Below are 20,387 nucleotides of genomic sequence, written 5' to 3'. Positions count from 1 at the left end.
AATAAGCAAGTAGTTGCGTATACCCTTAGTATAGGGGATAAAAGGTGAACATATTTCTAAATCGGGAGTCGATGTTCCCGAGTATATTATATATATATATATATATTTATATATATATGGATATAGTTTTTAAAACTATGGATCGAATAAGGTTTATTCGATACCTTTATTTTACTTAATTGAATATTAATTTGAGTATTCATTCGAGGGCTTATGACTCAGTTTATTTTATTATTTGAATATTATTTGAATATTCATTCGAGGGCTTATGACTCAGTTTATATTATTATTGAATATTACTTGGATATTCATTAGAGGATGTATGACTCCTTTATTTTATGAATATTATTTATAGTATTCATTGAGGTATTATGACTCCGCTTATTACTTAATAATATTCTTTATTGTATTAAAGAATAAGGTGTCGATAATCAAACTTACTTTTGATTATTCAAATAAAGATATTACTTTCGTATAAGTATATCTTTGATTATTTGCTATTCATTTCAAGTATAAGTTTTAATACTTCTACTTCAATTATTTTATAAAGATTATTCTTTATGGGAATATTATTTAAATAATAATATTCAGACATTTTCTAAATATTCTGGGGACTGATTTACTTCATTAAATCAGCTTCACTCCAAACATTCTTAAAAATGTTTTGCGAGTCTTCAAAATGATTTTTTTAAAAGTTAGAGCGGATCCCAAAACTCATTTTTTTTAAGATCCTCCTTTCGAAGGGGATTTAAATACTCGCTCAAAACCTGAGGGATCCGGCTCTGTGGTGTGTTTTATATTCGCAACAAGGTTGCTGTTTTGATAAATGAATTGATTACTTACCCAACACTCGGGAAGTAAAATTCTTGGAACAAGTTAATCCATTAACAGGCATCGCCTGGGAAATATCGGTGAGTTCTCCTTTCCAAATAGATACGACTTCTTGGTGGAGCCGTATCAACAAGTTTCTACTTGGGGAAAGTGGGGACAAGCTTTACGTTTCAGAGTCATGGATTTCATCTGAACTAGGAGTGGCGTAAGTGGCCGAGTAGCGCCGGCCCAGCCTTATTATATTGGCCCAAATGGCCTGGAAGTTCCGCTAAGGCGGTCCATTCCTTAGGAGTTCAGTGTTCGGTTGACAAGTAAATCTGACAGGTTCTCCTCTACATGTAGAAAATGGTGGGGTTGTACTACTACGACTGATCATCGTAAGTGGTCTTCCTGGCGCGGCAAACTCCCGTAATGAGTTCATCATCCAATTGGATAATTTCTGCAACACTACCCAGAGCACTTCGATAGAAAGGCTACGGTTGGGCGATTGTTGAGTGTTGGCAGGGTCAAGTTTTCAAAATGATGTTTACATCAAATGAAGTATCTCGTAACTTCATTTTATTTTGATAATATTTTAAAGATTTAATCTATTCAAATCTTGCCTTATAGTCTCATCTATGTGATGAACTTTTGAAGCTAATTATAACTTGAACGGTGGTAGTTCAAGTAGTATTTGGGAAAGATATAAGTATATTGGGGTATCTTGTAACTTCATCTTTTAAACTTATATCTAATTAATAATTGTCTTATGAATGACAAAGATTTTCAGAAAAACGTTGAAACAAGGTTAGATATATGAGATCACCTTGCAACGATATTTTTTTTTATACAGTTATACACTGGGACTTTGTGTATATTGTGCATGGAAGAGGACTTCCAATATTTTGAAAAGTATATATGTATATATATATATATACTGAATATTTTGCGACTTCATCGCATTAAGATATCAACTTGGTTCATTTCTTTTGACCAAGACTTTCATGAGTACTATGAGAAGGCTCATATATTGTTAATCATTATACATATTATTTTGGTGGGCTTGCTGCTCACCCTTGCTTTCTTCTTTCATCACACAACATCAGATAGACAAGATGAACCGGACCAAGCTCCCGATTCGCAAGAGGTTAGGAGATGTTCCGCAGTTTTCTAGAAGCACTGATGCCGCCATAGCTGAGGTAGGAACTACCAATAGGCTAGGCTTTCAACTTTTGATGTATCAGATTATGTATATTTATGAATTGTAATAATGGCAAAGAAATGTAAATTTATTCAGAAACCTGTTTAAGGTGTATTGGCATATAATTGTGGAATAAAACGACTTGTGATTATTTTTGGATATTCATCTCTGAGACTATAACTTGTGGTGTGTGTGTTTATTGTGGGGTCACAGTACAGAGTAGTTGATTATTTATTAAGATTGGGTGTTGTTAAGGGAAATGGAACTCGTGACAACCCGGATCCCCGACCCCGGATTTGGGGTTGTTACAGGCACGCTCGCACTGGTACTTGCCACGTTTGTAACACCCCCAAATCCGGGGTCGGAGATCCGGGTTGACACGAGTTCCATTTCCCTTAATAATACCCAATCTTAATAAATAAACAACTACTCTGTACTGTGACCCCACAATAAGCACGCACACCGCAGGTTATAGTCTTAGAGATGAATACCCAAAAAATAACACAAGTCATTTTATTCCACAATTATAAGCCATTACACCTCAAAAGGGTTTCTGAATAAATTTACATTTCTTTGCCATTATTACAATTCATAAATATACATAATCTGGTACATCAAAAGTTGAAAGCATAGCCTATTGGTAGTTCCTACCTCAGCTACAACGACATCAACGCCTATAGGAAACTGCGGAACGTTTCCTATCCGCTCGTGAATTGGGAGCTTGGTCCTGTTCATCTTGTCTATCTGATGTTGTGTGATGAAAGAAGAAAGAAAGGGTGAGCAACAAGCCCACCAAAATAATATGTATAATGATTTACAATATATGAGCATTCTCATAGTACTCATGAAAGTCTTGGTCAAGAAGAAATGAACTAAGTTGATATCTTAACGCGACCAAGTCGCAAAATATTCAGTATATATGTATATATACTTTTCAAAATCTTGAAGGTTCTCTTCCATGCATAATATACACAGAGTTCCAGTTTATAACTATATAAAAATATCGTTGCAAGGTGATCTCATATATCTAACCTTGTCTCAACATTTTTCTGAAAATCTTTGTCATGCATAAGATAATCATTTACTAGATATAAGTTTAAAAGATGAAGTTACAAGATACTCCAATATACTTATATCTTTTCCAAATACTACTTGAACTACCACCGTTCAAGTTATAATTAGTTCATCCCATAAATTTAAGCTACAAGACAAAACTTGTATAGAATCAATCTTTAAAATATCATCAAAATAAAATGAAGTTACGAGATACTTCATTTGATGCAAACATCATTTTGAAAACTCGACCCTGCCAACACTCAACAATCGCCCAATCGTAGCCTTTCTATCGAAGTGCTCTGGGTAGTGTTACAGAAATATCCAATTGGATGATGAACTCATTACGGGAGTTTGTTGCGCCAGGAAGACCACTTACGATGATCAGTCGCAGTAGTACAACCCCACCATTTTCTACATGTAGAGGAGAACCTGTCGGATTTACTTGTCAACCGAACACTGGACTCCTAAGGAATGGACCGTCTTAGCGGAACTTCCAGGCCATTTGGGCCAATATAATAAGGCTGGGCCGGCACCACTCGACCACTTACGCCACTCCTAGTTCAGATAAAATCCATGACTCTGAAACGTAAAGCTCGTCCCCACTTTCCCCAAGTAGAAACTTGTTGATACGGCTCCACCAAGAAGTCGTATCTAGTTGGAAAGGAAAACTCACCGATATTTCCCAGGCGATGCCTGTTAATGGATTAACTTGTTCCAAGAATTTTACTTCCCGAGTATTGGGTAAGTAATCAAAAACTCTTTTATCAAAATAGCAACCTTGTTGCGAATATAAAACATACCACAGAGCCGGATCCCTCAGGTTTTGAGTGAATATTTAAATCTCCTTTGAAAGGAAGATCTTAAATATAAAAATGAGTTTTGGGATCCGCCCTAACCTTTAAAATCATTTTGAAGACTCGAAAACATTTTTAAGAATGTTTGGAGTGATGCTGATTTAGTAAAATAAATAAGTCCCAATATATTAGAAAATATCTGAATATTATTATTTAAATAATATTCCCATAAAGAATAATCTTTATAAAAATAATTGAAGTAGAAGTTGTAAAACTTATACTTGAAATGAACATTAAATAACCAAAGATATACTTATATGAAAGTAATATCTTTATTTGAATAATCAAAAGTAAGTTTGATTATCGACACATTATTCTTTAATAAAATAAAGAATATTATTTAGTAAATAATCGGAGTCATAATTCCTCGAATGAATATCCAAAATAATATTCATTAATAAAATAAACGGAGTCATAAGCACTCGAATGAATATTTAAAATAATATTCAATAATAAAATAAACGGGGTCATAAGCCCTCGAATGAATATTCAAGATAATATTCAATATTAAAATAAAGTTATCGAATAAACCTTATTCGATTCATAGTTTTGAAAACTATTCATATATATATATATAAATATATATATTATACTCGGGAGCCTCGACTCCCGGTTTTAGAAAAAGTTCACTTTTGGGTCCCCTATACTAAGGGTATATGCAAATTACCGCTTATCTCTAGCATAGGTATTATCAACTGAATCAATAGATATATGTATCAAGAATACGAAACAGGCATGCATATATACCATATCACATGCTACAATATATCGCAAGAATTTTCTAAATAACCATTATGCATCTATCACAAGATCATGCATGTACAAATGTATACATCACAACAACAGTATAACAGATAGAAAACTTGTCTGAGCGACTGGGGGTTATAAATGGCTTGGGACGAGTCTGGTAACCTACAAACAACATATAAGTTGGAATTAAACCAAAGTCACTTATAAATCTATACTTTAACCAATTTAGACTCTAACGCTCGCTTTGCGCTTAATGATTCTCTTAAGTCACTCGAGTACCCTCGGCTCCACCATTTTTAATAAATTAACCATTACGAGTTTTAAGGAGATTCTTTCGCGAGTACCTTACCAACTGCCTAATACAATTTCCATAAATGTTTCATACCACAATTAGTCATTTAAGGTCCTTAACCAAGGTTTCAAAGTAAGGCGAGGGGTAATGGTTCTGTCGTGAAACGCCGTTAATTAAAACGGTCGTTTCTCCTAAACCGTACATCGGAATCAAACGAACTACATATCAAAACGAAGCTCGTAACATGAACTATCTAATCATGGCAATGGTAAAAACCTAGCAGTGAGTTTACGGGTCCTAATGTTAAGAACAAAAACAGCCTAAAGTAAATCGGACATTACGACGACTATGTTTACGCGATTACCCAAATTTAAAACACTCCAATTCAACCCACAATCAATCCACAATCACAACCCAATCAAAACTCCATCCATACTACATCATAACAGCCCCAACAACTCAACATTAACAATTTATACTTATTCTTAAACTTGAATTTAACTACACTTAAGTTCATTAAACAACAATCCAAGAATTACCACTCCAAAACTTCACAAAACTAACTAATCTCTACATTCACAACAAGCAAGCCTCCCATGAATTAAAATCAACAAAACTAAACCTAATTACTCAAATAAAGTTAGGGTTTAGAGGGGTTATACCTTCCTTGGAGAGTGGAGAATCAAGAGAATGGCTTGGAATCGTCCTTAAAGTCCTTATCCAAGCTTAAACTAAACAAAACTTCAAGAACAAAAATTTTAGTTCTTGAAAAACACTATTCACCATCTTCTTCCATGATTTTTAGGAAGAGATTGTGAAGGATTTAGGAGCTCAAACTTATAGGATATCCATAACTATGCATAAGGAGTCTTAGATAAATACCTTGCAATTTAACAAAGCTTGGAACTAGGTTTTTGATTTTTCTTTCTTTGGAAAAGAAGAAAAGCCGTGAGCAAAGATGAAGAATGGTGAAAAAATTTGTGTTTTTGGTGAAAATGAAGTGTTGGCTTGGTTGGTTGACCTTTTGATTTGTTTTGTTACCTTTTTACCATGGTAATTTTTGTGTGGTTCTAATTCAACCAATAACACACTTGCTTGGTCATGCTTATGTCACCATGTGATGTCATCCTCCCTCCTTTGTCCTCTTCTCATTGGTTTGATGACATCATCCTCACTAATCTCTTTGATTAGCTTTTAATTATTTGGCTAATGACCGTTGATCTGTTATACGGTTCGCTTAACTTTCGTTTTCATGTATCGTTTGAGGGATCATACCCGGGATCTCATTACTTAGGTTCCCTTAACCTTTCTCAATACATTATATTCCTTTTATGATCCTCTATTAAAATCCTTGAATTTAAATCCTTTTTATCCTGTTATCTTATACTCAATTCTTTCGATATCTGGTGGATTTTCGGGAAAAATCAAAAGGTTCAAATTTGGATTCTGACGATCTTTACATACACTTATATATCATATAGAGTACCAATAAAATCTCAGAATATCCATAAAAGAACCCCTTCATAGTGTGGCATGAAAAGTTTTCTTAATCAGCATAATCAACAAAACACTATTCATAAGGGTTTCAAAAATTCCAAAAATTGGGGTTATTACAGTCTCCCCTCCTTAAAAGGATTCCGTCCCGGAATCAGATAGAAAATGAGTAGGGATACTTTCTTAGAATTGCACTTTCTAACTCTTACATAATTTTCCCACATTGTGGTTCTACCATCAAACTCTGACTAGTTTGATAACTCTTCTCCTAAGCATTTGTCCATTTTTGATCTATAACCCTTCCTGGTTGCTCCATGTAGGTTACGTCTGGTTGCATGTCTATGCGCTCATATGCCCCTATTTATCTGGCATCCGAATTACACTTCCTTAACATTGATACGTGGAACACGTTATGAACTTGCTACATGTTCGGGGGTAGGGCTAGCTCATATGCTTACTTCCCAATACGTCTTAATACCTCAAAGGGTCCAACAATTGGTGGACTTAAACTTTCCTTTCTTTCCAACCCTCATCAATTCCTTTTTAAGGGAATACTTTTAACAATACAAGGTTCCCTCCTTCATTCTCTTTGTCCTTTCATTGTCAAATCAACATACTTCTTATGTCCATCTTGGGCTACTACCAGCCGTCCTCTAGTTAGATCTATTACATCCCTGGTCCTTTGGACTACTGCGGGTCCGAGCATCTTGCGCTCTACAACTTCATCCTAACATAAGGGAGATCGACATTGTCTTCCCTCAAGGATCTCTTAAGGCGACATCTCGATACCTGACATAAGATCTATTATCGTGAGAAAACTCATCCGCGTTAAGTGATCATTCCAAATTCTTCCAAGTCTATTGCACAGACTCTTATTATAGCTTTTTGCGTTATAGGTTTTGCTTCTCAATACCCACTCTTTTCCAGTTCGTAATCGCTACTACCTTCCGTTCCTAATATTATACTGGTTATACTTTTGCTCGTTAGCATTCTATAACCTTTTAATAACCACGTCAACCTTAGTATCACTAACGCGTTAGAATCGGAATACCACCATACTTGGTACCACTTCCTTTCTAACTGCCTCCATCTTCGAAATCTTGGTCCTTCATATAGAAGTAAAAGAATTTATTGAGAGATCACTATGATCATGAACACTTGTTCTATTGCATAGTTACTACAGAAGGTGGCCAGCCTTTAGTACTTGACAAGCAATTAAACAATAGATGGTATCCTACTAGGCTTCTATCACACAGATAGATAGTCATTCGGCAATACCTCCCCTTCTAGAAGGGTTGTTCTTCTCAGCTTATACAAAATGAAAAGGAGAGAAAAGAATGATTTGAAGAGAATTGTATATATTTAAAATATACTGCCACAAAATATCTGGCTTGAAATCTACCTCTGAACTATAGAGGTTTATCATAGGAGAACAAAACATATATGTATATAAATCAACATCAATTATAATAGCATCACATTTCACATGCCTAAATATTTTTGCTATTCCGTCCATCATTCTATGGACCCATGCTCTTCCTCGAGCTTATACACAATCACCTTTGAAACTCCCTCGATATCGAAACTCGAATCTGGGACCTCATTCTAGACATCATCGTTACTAGAATTTTATGCTTGCACTGCAACCTTCCTCGTATAGTAATACGACTCTCTATTCCTAAGAAGGAATAAATATTCAATAGGTAAATAATCGACCTAGTTTTTCTATCAAAGATAACTTATACGTCAACATGACACGATTAGTGGTACTCAATCTCAACATCCATTCCAATACAACTCTCACGGTTGTAAGTAATCGGCTCATTACTCGTAGAATCATTCCTGTATTACTATGGTCCACCGTTGACCTACTGTAGTCATTCGTTTTCCTTGGATCTTAATAGTTAACCATACGGAGTCCATACATGTCGTATAAAATTCTTCTAAGGAGTTAACATAATCACCATTCATAATTCATGAAGAACACTCCAAATTCTGACGTACTTTCATGACATGAAGCAGATAAAATTGCAGAAGAGTTTCAATCAAAGCAACGATAACAGGTTAATACCATTCTTAATCATATGCCTTAAATAGAAGACTTAACTCAAAGGTTCGTCTAGTCCTTTTTGAAACATGGTCCTGGCTTATCTCAAGATAGTACCTTCTGAGATAGATAGCCCGCTCATGGCGATTACACGAATTAAACCTTTACCAACTACTATTACGGTTGGGTATTGCACAGTCATCAGAAGGAATGTCAATCTTCCAAACCATAATACAACCTTCACAGCTTTAACCATCATCACTGTATTCCTTTGGCACAAGCGCCTATAATTTTCCTCTTACCTTTAAGGTGTCGGCCACCTCTTTGGCCTTTCCTGATAGTAAAATTTCCTTATAGTCAATGTCATTTTAACCACCTCCAAATAAATTTTCTACTTCATTTCAATCACTGCTTATGTGAAGATGTTTTCCTTAAAATCTGATGAGTAAAAAAAAAAATCACCATTTTTCCATAAGTTATTGCCTCAGTCTTTAGAGGTTAATCATTGTCACGACTGACTCTCAATCATACTTAAAACATCTTTTATCTTAGGTCCTAATTGCCCTGAACAATTTCGACCTTTACTGGTTCGATCCATACTTTCTCGTGGTTTAACACGTCCCCCACTTGGCATCATTATAATTACGTCATATTTCCTTTATCAACATTTCTATTCTTGAGAATTTTGAGTATTACCTTTCTCCTTGTAAAACCTCTAAGGTTATCCTTGAATCGTTCCTCCTGTATTCCCTAGATACAGGGCATATCAAGATACCATTTATTAATACTAGAATCATTGTTTATATACTTCTGAAAAATTTCTCCATTGATTCCTAAAGGTTGTTATTTCCTTAATCCTTTCCAATTCATACTGTCAAAACTCATACTATCCCTATTAAGGGTGAAATGCCAACCTTTATGCATTCCCCTAGGATTCATTTTAAGTTACCGATGTTCTATCCTTAATTCCACCTTTAAAAAGGTACATGCATCCTTCCATGGATAAATTAAGTCATATATTCCTGATAAGGGTGTCTTTTTCAATCATTTCCACCTCGATAGTATATGCCTAATTTCACAATAACATCTGTATTCAAAATAAGGTCAATCAATATGGCCTCCAAAAGATAACAACGGTTATCCGCTTTTCTTGCCTAATTTGGTAACGATAACAAGGATGTTCTGGAAGATATTGGTCGTGTTCAACGTGAACTTCTTCTTAATAATTCCGTATTTACTTTTGTTGTTTATTTCAACAGTCATCTCAATGTTGGGATATCTCTCATTCCTGGCGTCTCCCTTCCTGGGTATCAAGCCACCGGTCTTACACTTCACTTTCTTGAAGGTCACTTCCTTCATCCAATTTTTCTAATTTCTTACTTCCTTGTCTCCTCAGTCTATCCGCGTCTCATTATTTATCCTTCGAACTATCTCAAGGTTTCCTTGAATCCTCCCAACCTACAGGGGATAAAATATATATCTCTTATTCCTTCAATCATCAACTTTAACTCATGGTGAATCACCCTCATCCTGACGATTACATACTTTTCTATTTCTATTGCTACGAGTCTTTAGAGTTTCCTCCTACCCAACTCCCTTATCATTCCTCAAACTCTATTGCCTTTATATTCCTTTCCACTTCAGTTTCTTTTTATTTTCCTTTCTCTTATCATTATTTCATGAACCCACTAATCATTGACTTTAAACATCACATCGTTCTGGGATTCTTGTCATCAGAACGAATCTTGACAACTTTTACAACTTAGCTTCATATTTCATCATACTCGTCCGCCTTTGTTCTGGCTCTAAAGCTTTTACACTCTCTCCATAACCTTGGGAATTACTTTCCCGAAAACAATTGACTGAACTTTAATCAGTTTATTATAATCTCTTGCTCCGTGCCTTTCTTGGTCCTTCACCAGTGGTGGCCCTTCTCTTAGGAGGGTAAGTGACAAAAACAGTCTTTTGTGATTCGACCATCATTTAGAATCTCAAATGATTCCTATTTTTCCTTTAGCCAGGCTCTTGCCTCGACTAGGTCAGCTTGTTCCTTGGAACTCTAAGAGCTTAGCGACTTAAAGGTCCTGAAAGAATTTCTCGCCGCATTGTTTCCTCAGGGTGGTGGTTGGGGATAATAGTCTAAGTTCTGTTTAGGCAGGTCCATGAATTGCCCAATAGGAGTACCATCCTGATTCTCCCTATCTTGTTCAACTTCTGTTTTCTCAGTATGAAATGTTCCAACCTTCTCCCATAATCGGGGTTATCTTATACGTTAAAAATCCTTGTTTTCCACTTCACTATGTTATGGGTTCCTTCTATCTTGATGTCAACCTCCCTGACTGTCACGTTCAGGTTTTGCTCTAAATCTTATTCCTCAAACTAGCTTTCATCTAAGATCTCATCTTTAAGCTCTTGAACATTTGGAACCCAAATTCTGTAGGAATACCTCATTATTCCCTTATCATCTTTCTCAGTATTAATCTTTTATCTAATTGTTGGCTCTTTGCCTTCATTCATCACTTTTTCTGGCACAATATGTTCTCTTCCGATAATTCGGACTGTATTGCAATCTCAAACATCTTTTCGGTACCGGCTCCGGTTACCTTCACTTCTATTTTCATTTTCTCAAAATATCTTATAAACTCTCCCAAAGACATTATCATCTTGAGTTTCTCCTTTTTTACTAAGGGCATCAGCCACCACATTGGCTTTCCCCGAATGATAAAGAATTTCCCAATCAATATTCTTGATTAGCTCTAACCGACTCCTCTGGCGTATGTTGAGCTCTTTCTACGTGAAAATGCACTAGAGCACTTATGGCTTGTGTAAATCTTGCACTTCTCTCCATACAAGTAGTGCCTCAAATATTTAGGGCAAAACTATTGCCACGAGCCCAAGCTCATGGGTGGGGATATCGAATTTTATATTCCCTTAATTATCTTGACGCGTACACGATTACCTTGATGTGCTGTATAAGAAGCACCTTAATTCCTTATGCGAAGCGTCACTACAGATCACAAAACCTTCTTTTCCATCCGGCAATGCCACCATAGGGGCCGTCACCAATCTTTGCTTCAGTTCTTAAAAGCTGTTCTCGCATTTCTCTATCCATTCGAACTTCTCAGTCTTATGAGTAAGTCGCGTTAAAGGGGCTACTATCTTTACAAACTTGAACGAACCTCTGGTAGTGACCGGCCAATCCTACCTCTGGTAGTTCCCTAACCATGGTCATCAATTCCTCAGTGGTCCTTATTCATTCTTGTCAGGATCCTCCACGGGATCCTCCCCAGCAACAATCCCTTCTAGGACAACATCCTCAACCGCTACATCCTCAATATGAACATCATCCGATCCTGCGTTAGGACGCTCTATCGGATCCACAGTCCGATCTCCAATTAGTAATAAAACATCATCGCGCTGTTGCTCCTCAACCTCAGGGTTCGGAGTTCCGCTACCATATACGATAACGAACTACGCTTCTATCACGATATTTATAAGGGTTCCCATAAGGGTTTTAACTGTCAGTACTATATTAGGTAGCCCGACTATGAACTTGGCAAGAGTTCTTATTATCTTAGTGAACTTATTATCATAACGCCACATCATCTCTGAGGTTTATAACGCTTAGCTCTGATACCACTTCTGTAACACCCCCAAATCCGGGGTCGGGGATCCGGGTTGTCATGAGTTCCATTTCCCTTAATAACACCCAATCTTAATAAATAATCAACTATTCATAAGGGTTTCAAAAATTCCAAAAATTGGGGTTATTACAACATTCATTAAAGCTTTGACTGGTCCGGTTGCCTTGCACTCCCTAGCTATGTGTCCAGTCTTCCCACACTTGTAACACGTAACTCCTGGCTTCGGCATCTTGCACTCATTCACCAAATGTCCCTTCTGATTGCACCTATAGCATATCATGCTCAGCTTATTACATAATCCAGGGTGCCTTCTTCCACAGTGCTTGCATTCCGGTCTCGGGAACTTATTTTCTCCAACTTGCCCTTGGCTTGCCTGACTGTTCCCCTTTGATTCTTGCCTTTTACCCAAATTTCCCTTCTTTTGAAAATTTCCACCCTTCTGGAATCCGATCCTCTTTACATTCCGATCTTGTGAACTTCCCGCTTCAGATTTTTCTCTATAAAATGGAACCTTCCTCTTCTTGTTATCCCTTTCCTTCCTTGACAACATCCCATTATTCTCAATCAGAGCAGCTTTCTGTACTACTCCCGCATAAGTATCAAGCTCAAACATAGCCACTCTATCTCTGATCCAAGGCTCCAATCCCTGCTGAAATCACTTCGCTTTTTCCTCCTCAGTACTGGTATACTTTGTCACAAACCTTGACAACTCTGTGAACTTCTTCTCATACTCCAATACAGTCATGTTCCCTTGCTTCAGCTCCAAAAATTTGAGCTCCATCCGATTCTGCATGTACTTAGGGTAATACTTGTCCAAAAATAACTTCTTAAATCTCTCCCAAGAAACCTGCTGAGTGACTTCCATAGCTTTTACTGATTCCCACCAATAGATGACTTCACCCTTCAAGAAGTAAGTAGCATACGGCATCTTCTGATCGTCTCCTAACTGTACCAACTCAAAAGCCCTTTCCATCTCCTTGATCCATGTGTTAGCTATTACTGGATCAGTGGTATCATGAAATGCAGGTGGTTTCACATTCTGAAAAGCCTTGAAAGTGACAATTTGTCTAGGTGGTACTGGTGGTTCAGGTGGTTGGTGTGGTTCACAGTTATCTTGGTTTTCAATTCGTTGTTGAAGAGTTAGTTATTGTTGAGCTATAGCATTGGTTTGCTGTTGCAAAGTTTCCAGTAGTCGAAGAATATTTGGGTCTGTGGTGGATGTGGTTGTTGGGTTCTTCTTTTTGGGAGGCATGATCCTGAAATAAGAGTTATGTTAAAACAAATATTAACAATTCGAGGGTATCGCATGGCATTCTTATCTACATATGAGGTCAAGTTTCAAATTAAGCAGATATGGTGATGCATATAAAAATGTAAAATAATAGTTGAGAGCAAATGGAACAATAGAACATAATTATTGAAATTTTAAAGGTCACAATACATAGGATTAGGACAAAGTCTGATTCTAGGAATAACAGGCTTATTTAAAGGAAACAACAGAAACAACTGGGGATTCCACAGAGTCTGATAGTACAACAACATGAAAGGTAAATGGAAAGAACTAAGGCTCCACTCCATCTGAACGGGGTTTGGTAGTCTTTTCCTCTCGAAGCGTCTTCACAATGCTCTGGAGCTTATCCGCCACCATCTGAATGACATACTGGCTGGTACGGTCCCGGTACACTGGCATCTCCTCAAGCTTAGTGTTGACGTACTGAACCAAGGTCTCAAGTCTCGCAGTCATCTGCTTCTTGGGCTTCCCTTCGTAGTTTCGGCTGTCCGGATACACGTTCTTCAGTCGGTCTATCAGTCGGTCGTACTTGCCCTGAAGCATGTCGAACTCGCACCTCAACTCAGCATACACAGTGAAAGCAATAGTGTCGTCCGACCTAGAGGATGACGAGGAATGCGCCCTTTGCTGACAACCAATAAGAGGAGTATTAATAATAAATTTACTTAACCTACTCTCTCACATAATATCTATAACCTACACACATATCCTAGAACCTATTTGGGCTGTCCAGGGACTCTAAACCGTAGCTCTGATACCAAAACCTGTCACACCCCAACTTAAACAGCAGATTAAATATAGCTATTACAACATTTTAAAAGAAATAACATAACCAAATCCAAGATCTTATAGTTTAGGGTTTGGAACAGCCCAACACTACCAACTATTATATCTGATTTTAAATACCGAGTCCTCACACAAACTACTATCACTTATTCTACCTGAGCTCGAACATAAGCATCAGCATCACAGGTCTTACGGGCAGTCTGCTTGAATCTAACCATAGCTGCTAGCTGTAATATCAGGGTAAAGCAAGGAGTGAGCCAAATGCTCAACAAGTGCTAAACAATATGATACAAAACATAAATCGAGATATACATTAAAGAATGACAATGGAAAGACATAACCACTGATAATGAGGGATAAAACTTTGGGTGATGGCATCATTTTGTTTGTATCAAAACAATTTCAAAATCATACCGTTTAATCAAAATCATTTTATGACGCTACGGATTACAGCCGGTGATCAGCCGCGAAGTAATCCCGAACCTCGCTGGGTTCTAAAAAATTAATGGGAATCCCTAGGCAACTTTTAAGCCTAATATAAGTGTGGAAAAGACTTGCATCTCAGTCCAGATCCACTATACAAAGAAAACATTTATCCCCCTTTGGGACTGAAAACCCACATTTTATTTATTTCAAAAACTGATGCCGAATTATAACAAAATCTCTTTTTACAGTAAACATCTTTATCAAGGGATTATAGATCAACTTGAAACACGGGGAAATGGTACTAACTCTCAGAGCCATGAATCACAAAACTATACTCTATTAGGGTAACTGAATGGTTTTCATATTTCAAAGTTTGAACAAGGGAATTTAGTGAGGCTATTGGATATCATGAAGGGAAATGCCAAACTGGGCCTAAAGCAATGGTTTCTCATCAAGGTTCAAGTGCTGGATCATCAAGGAGGTAAGCTTCATAAATACTAAGGGTGTTAAGGTATGAAGAAATGATTTTTTAGCTCAGGATATATCCGAATTGTCAAGCTTTTGGATAAGAAAGAGGGGTATCAATCAATGAGGAATCACTTTGATAAGTATCTGACTTTCAGGGTTCAAGGTAAGGTTCTATAGGGGTTCAAGTATCAGGATGAGATATCAATACTTAAGAATCATCAGCATGTTAATCAAGAGAATCAACCAAGAGTTATAACTGCCTTTTTCTTTTATCACGGCATTCGAATTAGTTTAATATACTATCATGATAAGACTACTTTGCAATACGTACCCGAGGGTTCATGGAATCTCTATATAATTCAAAGATAAACATAAGATGCGTTTGATTTAATATATCAAATGACACAGGATAGTTGCAGCAATGTATGAACTATTAGCAGTAAATACGAAGGACAAGTTGAATCACTTGCCTTGAGAAAGGCTGGTCTGGTCTGACTGGTAGGAGCAACTGGAGCTTCACTTGACCTTTATGGCAAGTTTTCCCTCGTCTCGAGATCCTACATAAATAATAATATTCTTCATTATAATATACTCTCACCAACTAAACCTATTTATAACCCGAAATTAAACACGGATGGCACTTAGGCCTATATGCACTTAATTTTATATTCACCTTTAAATTACAATTGTACACACATAGCCACATAATCACATATCATATATTAATACCAAATAACACCATATACACCATAATGCAACACTAGGCTTGGATGATCTCGACTCATAACTTAAGTCACTTGGTCGCTAAACTAGACAAAGTCTTCAAATTTTGGCTTCCTAACTCGATGTGCCTTTACTAAAATATCCAAAAACTATTGACCCTCACTTGTGCCTTTTTCTCTACTGACCTTATACTATCTTACAACTATGGTGGTCAACCTAAATCTCACTCCTAAGTATTCTAAAACTATGTGATAAGTGAAAGTGCTCACTGGTACAAATTTCAGAATGACAACTATGGTTTCTTAAGTGCATTAGACACTCTTAAACTACAAGTTTTCCTTCAAAACTTTTACACAAGACTCTCCTGACCTAAGGTCATCTCACAAACTTGATGTGGCTCAAGGGCCTGGCTTGGGCCTTCTTGGGCCTAAGCTAAAAGTCCAAGGTTCCCCTGTTTTTCTGGGCAGAAAACGCCCTGACTTGAATTAACTTGTGACACATGGTTCTAACTCATATCCTATGAACTATGGTTGAAAAAACTTCTCTGACACTCCCTCTAACTAAGGACCAATGGGGCCTAATGAGGGCCTACCCATGACATGGTCAAATCTCCCTATTTCTAAGTTTCAACAAAACTGTCCCCTGCTGGACAGATTTTGTTATTCTACTTGTGCACCTAACCAAATGACATGCAAACCTCCAACCAACACCTAAAACCTTTTATATACTCCCAATACTAACTTCTGGTGGCTTGGGCCTCAAAGTGCACATCAATGACATGGTCAAAACTCACTCTAAACCTCAGGGTACTAAACTGATTTTCTGCAGAAACTATAACTCTCCTTTCTCCAAGATTTTGACTAGACAAACTCAACTACCAACAACCCAATACCCAAACCAAGACTTAAACATGGTGATCTACTGAACTAACTCCCTTATTCTCAAAATAACTTTGGTGGAGATCATCCTTTACCTATGGTACAATTATGGCAAAACAAAAGAAACTACACTTCCCAACTCACAAATCATCAAGTTTTTAAAACAACAAGATATGCATTTCTATAAAAGATAACTACGAATTATTACCATGCATCAAGGAGAATTAATAAATATTAACACCTTAATCTTACTGAAATTAAAGCTTACTAACAAAATCTTTCCAAATGATCAAAATCTTATAACATTCCAAGAGAAATTCACATGGGTGCATGTCCTCGAGTTTTACAAGCCAAACAACATGTTTTCTAAATATGTTTTACCAAGAAATTTACATGCAATCTTAGCATGAGCTATATCTAGATGATCACTTAGCATGCAAGGAGTTTCATCAAATTTTCACCATAAAATTCAAGTCATTATCACATAAACATGCAAAAATTGAACAAAGCAACAAGAATAGTCTTAAGGACCATTCATTCGGCTCCCCTATGGTCATGGCGGAATGAAATGGAAGGGAATGGCCATTTATTCATCAAGAGTTTCCTTCTCAAGACTTGGCACTTCTCCATTCCTTGTAGTCCTCTCAAAAACAACCCTAAACTCACAAGAATCAAGGTTGTACTTTGAGTTTCAACTAAAACCTTTATATGCAACCTTAAAACTTAAACTTTCTACTCAAAACTCTTTGAAATATGAGTGATCATGGTATGGGAAGTAACATTTACTTGTATAGAGGGTGGAAGCTTGGTTGAGGAATGAAGAAAAATAGGGAGGGGGTGGTTTCGGCTAAAAGCCGAGAGTGAAGGAGGGAGTAGTCGAGAGTGAGAGAGAGGAGGGAGAGAAGAATGAGTGTGGTGGTGAGTGATGTATGAAATGATCATGTCTTTACTTGTTTTATGGTTTTTGTGTTGACAAATGTGAGTGGAAATAGGAATTGACATGATTACCCTTCCATTTGTACTTGGTTCAATTTGCATGCAAGGATAAAGAAGGTATTTGGCTAGAAAATAAGAGTTAGTGGGGTGGTTATTGACTCTTTAGCCCTTTTGGATTGAATAGAAAGAATTTGCATGCAAGGATAACTATGTAATTTGCTAATTATGACAATTAATACTTATAAAGATTTAATTTTATAAAATAAAACACAAGTTCAAAAATTACAAAATTTATACCATAAAATAGCTTGGATTTTTAGAAATTTTATAAAACTACTTTTGAAATTTGTGAGCAAAATAACTTTTAAAAAGAAATTTATTCAAGATTTAAAATATTCCTTATAAATAAAAAAAAATGAAAGAAATAAATAAACTTTTGATTTGAAAAATCATATACCACATATCGAAAATTTAAGACGCAGAAATTCTCATTCACACAAGCATACAATAGTTGAATATATTGGCATTCGGCTTTATAATTACACCAAATTTACAATTAATATTACACAGAAATGTCGAGTGTAACACGAGCTTTACGTTTCAGAGTCATGGATTTCATCTGAACTAGGAGTGGCGTAAGTGGTCGAGTGGCGCCGACCCAACCTTATTATATTGGCCCAAATGGCCTGGAAGTTCCGCTACGACGGTCCACTCCTTAGGAGTCCAGTGTTCGGTTGACAAGTAAATCCGACAGGTTCTCCTCTACATGTAGAAAATGGTGGGGTTGTACTACTACGACTGATCATCGTGAGTGGTCTTCCTGGCGCGGCAAACTCCCGTAATGAGTTCATCATCCAATTGGATATTTCTGCAACACTACCCAGAGCACTTCGATAGAAAGGCTACGGCTGGGCGATTATTAAGTGTTGGCAGGGTTGAGTTTTCAAAATGATGTTTTCATCAAATGAAGTATCTCGTAACTTCATTTCATTTTGATGATATTTCAAAGATAGATTCTATACAAGTTTTGTCGTGTAGCTTCATCTATGGGATGAGCTAATTATAACTTGAATGGTGGTAGTTCAAGTAGTATTCGGAAAAGATATAAGTATATTGGAGTATCTTGTAACTTCATCTTTTCAACTTATATCTATTTAATGATTATCTTATGCATGACAAAGATTTTCAGAAAAACGTTGAGACAAGGTTAGATATATGAGATCACCTTGCAACGATATTTTTATACAGTTATAAACTGGAACTCTGTGTATATTATACATGTCAGAGGATTTCAAAGATTTTGAAAAGTATATATGTATATATATACTGAATATTTTGCGACTTGGTCGCGTTAAGATATCAACTTGGTTCATTTCTTTTTGACCAAGACTTTCATGAGTACTATGAGAATGCTCATATATTGTTAATTATTATACATATTATTTCGGTGGGCTTATTGCTCACCCTTGCTTTCTTCTTTCATCACATAACATCAGATAGACAAGATGAACAAGACCTAGCTCCCAATTCGCGAGCGGATAGGAAACGTTCTGCAGTTTCCTATAGGCGTTGATGTCGCTGTAGCTGAAGTAGGAACTACCAATAGGCTAGGCTTTCAACTTTTGATGTACCAGACTTATGTATATTTATGAATTGTAATAATGGCAAAGAAATGTAAATTTATTCAGAAACCCTTTTGAGGTGAAATGGTTTATAATTGTGGAGTAAAATGACTTGTGTTATTTTTGGTATTCATCTCTGAGACTATAACTTGTGGTGTGTGTGTGTATATTGTGGGGTCACAGTACGCAGCAGTTGGTTGATTGTTAAGATTAAGTATTATTAAGGGAAATGGAACTCGTGACAACCCGAATCCCCGACCCCGGATTTGGGGGTGTTACAGAATTGGTATCAGAGCTAAGCGTTATAAACCTCAGAGATGATATGACGTTAAAATAATAAGTTCACTAAGATAATAAGAACTCTTGCCAAGTTCATAGTCGGACTACCTAACGTAGTACTGACAGTTAAAACCCTTATGAGAACCCTTATAAATATCGTGATAGAAGCGTAGTTCGTTATCGTATATGGTAGCGGGACTCCGAACCCTGAGGTTGAGGAGCAACAACACGATGATGTTTTATTACTTATTGGAGATCAGATTATGGATCCGATAGAGCATCCTAACACGGGACCGGATGATGTTCATATTGAGGATGTAGCGGTTGATGATGTTGTCCTAGAAGGGATTGTTGTTGCGAAGAATCCTGTGGAGGATCCTGACAAGAATGAATAAAGGACCACTGAGGAATTGATGACTATGGTTAGGGCGACTACCAGAGGTAGGATTGGCCGGTTACTACCGGAGTTTCGTTCAAGTTCATAAAAATAGTAGCCCCTTTAACGCGCTTACTCGTAAGACTGAGAAGTTCGAATGGACAGAGAAATACGAGAACAACTTTCAAGAACTGAAGCAAAGATTGGTGACGGCCCCTATGATGGCGTTGCCGGATGGAAAAGGAGATTTTATGATGTGTAGTGACGCTTCGGATAATGAATTAGGCTGCTTCTTATACAGCACAACAAGGTAATTGCGTACGCGTCAAGACAATTAAGGGAATATAAAATTCGATATCCCCACCCATGAGCTTGGGCTCGTGGCAATAGTTTTTCCCTAAAGATTGGAGGCACTACTTGTATGGAGAGAAGTGCAAGATTTACACAAACCATA

This window comes from Apium graveolens, chromosome 10, assembly GCF_009905375.1.
Source record: "Apium graveolens cultivar Ventura chromosome 10, ASM990537v1, whole genome shotgun sequence".
Lineage (NCBI taxonomy): Eukaryota > Viridiplantae > Streptophyta > Magnoliopsida > Apiales > Apiaceae > Apium > Apium graveolens.
Note: the sequence above shows the minus strand (reverse complement) of the source record.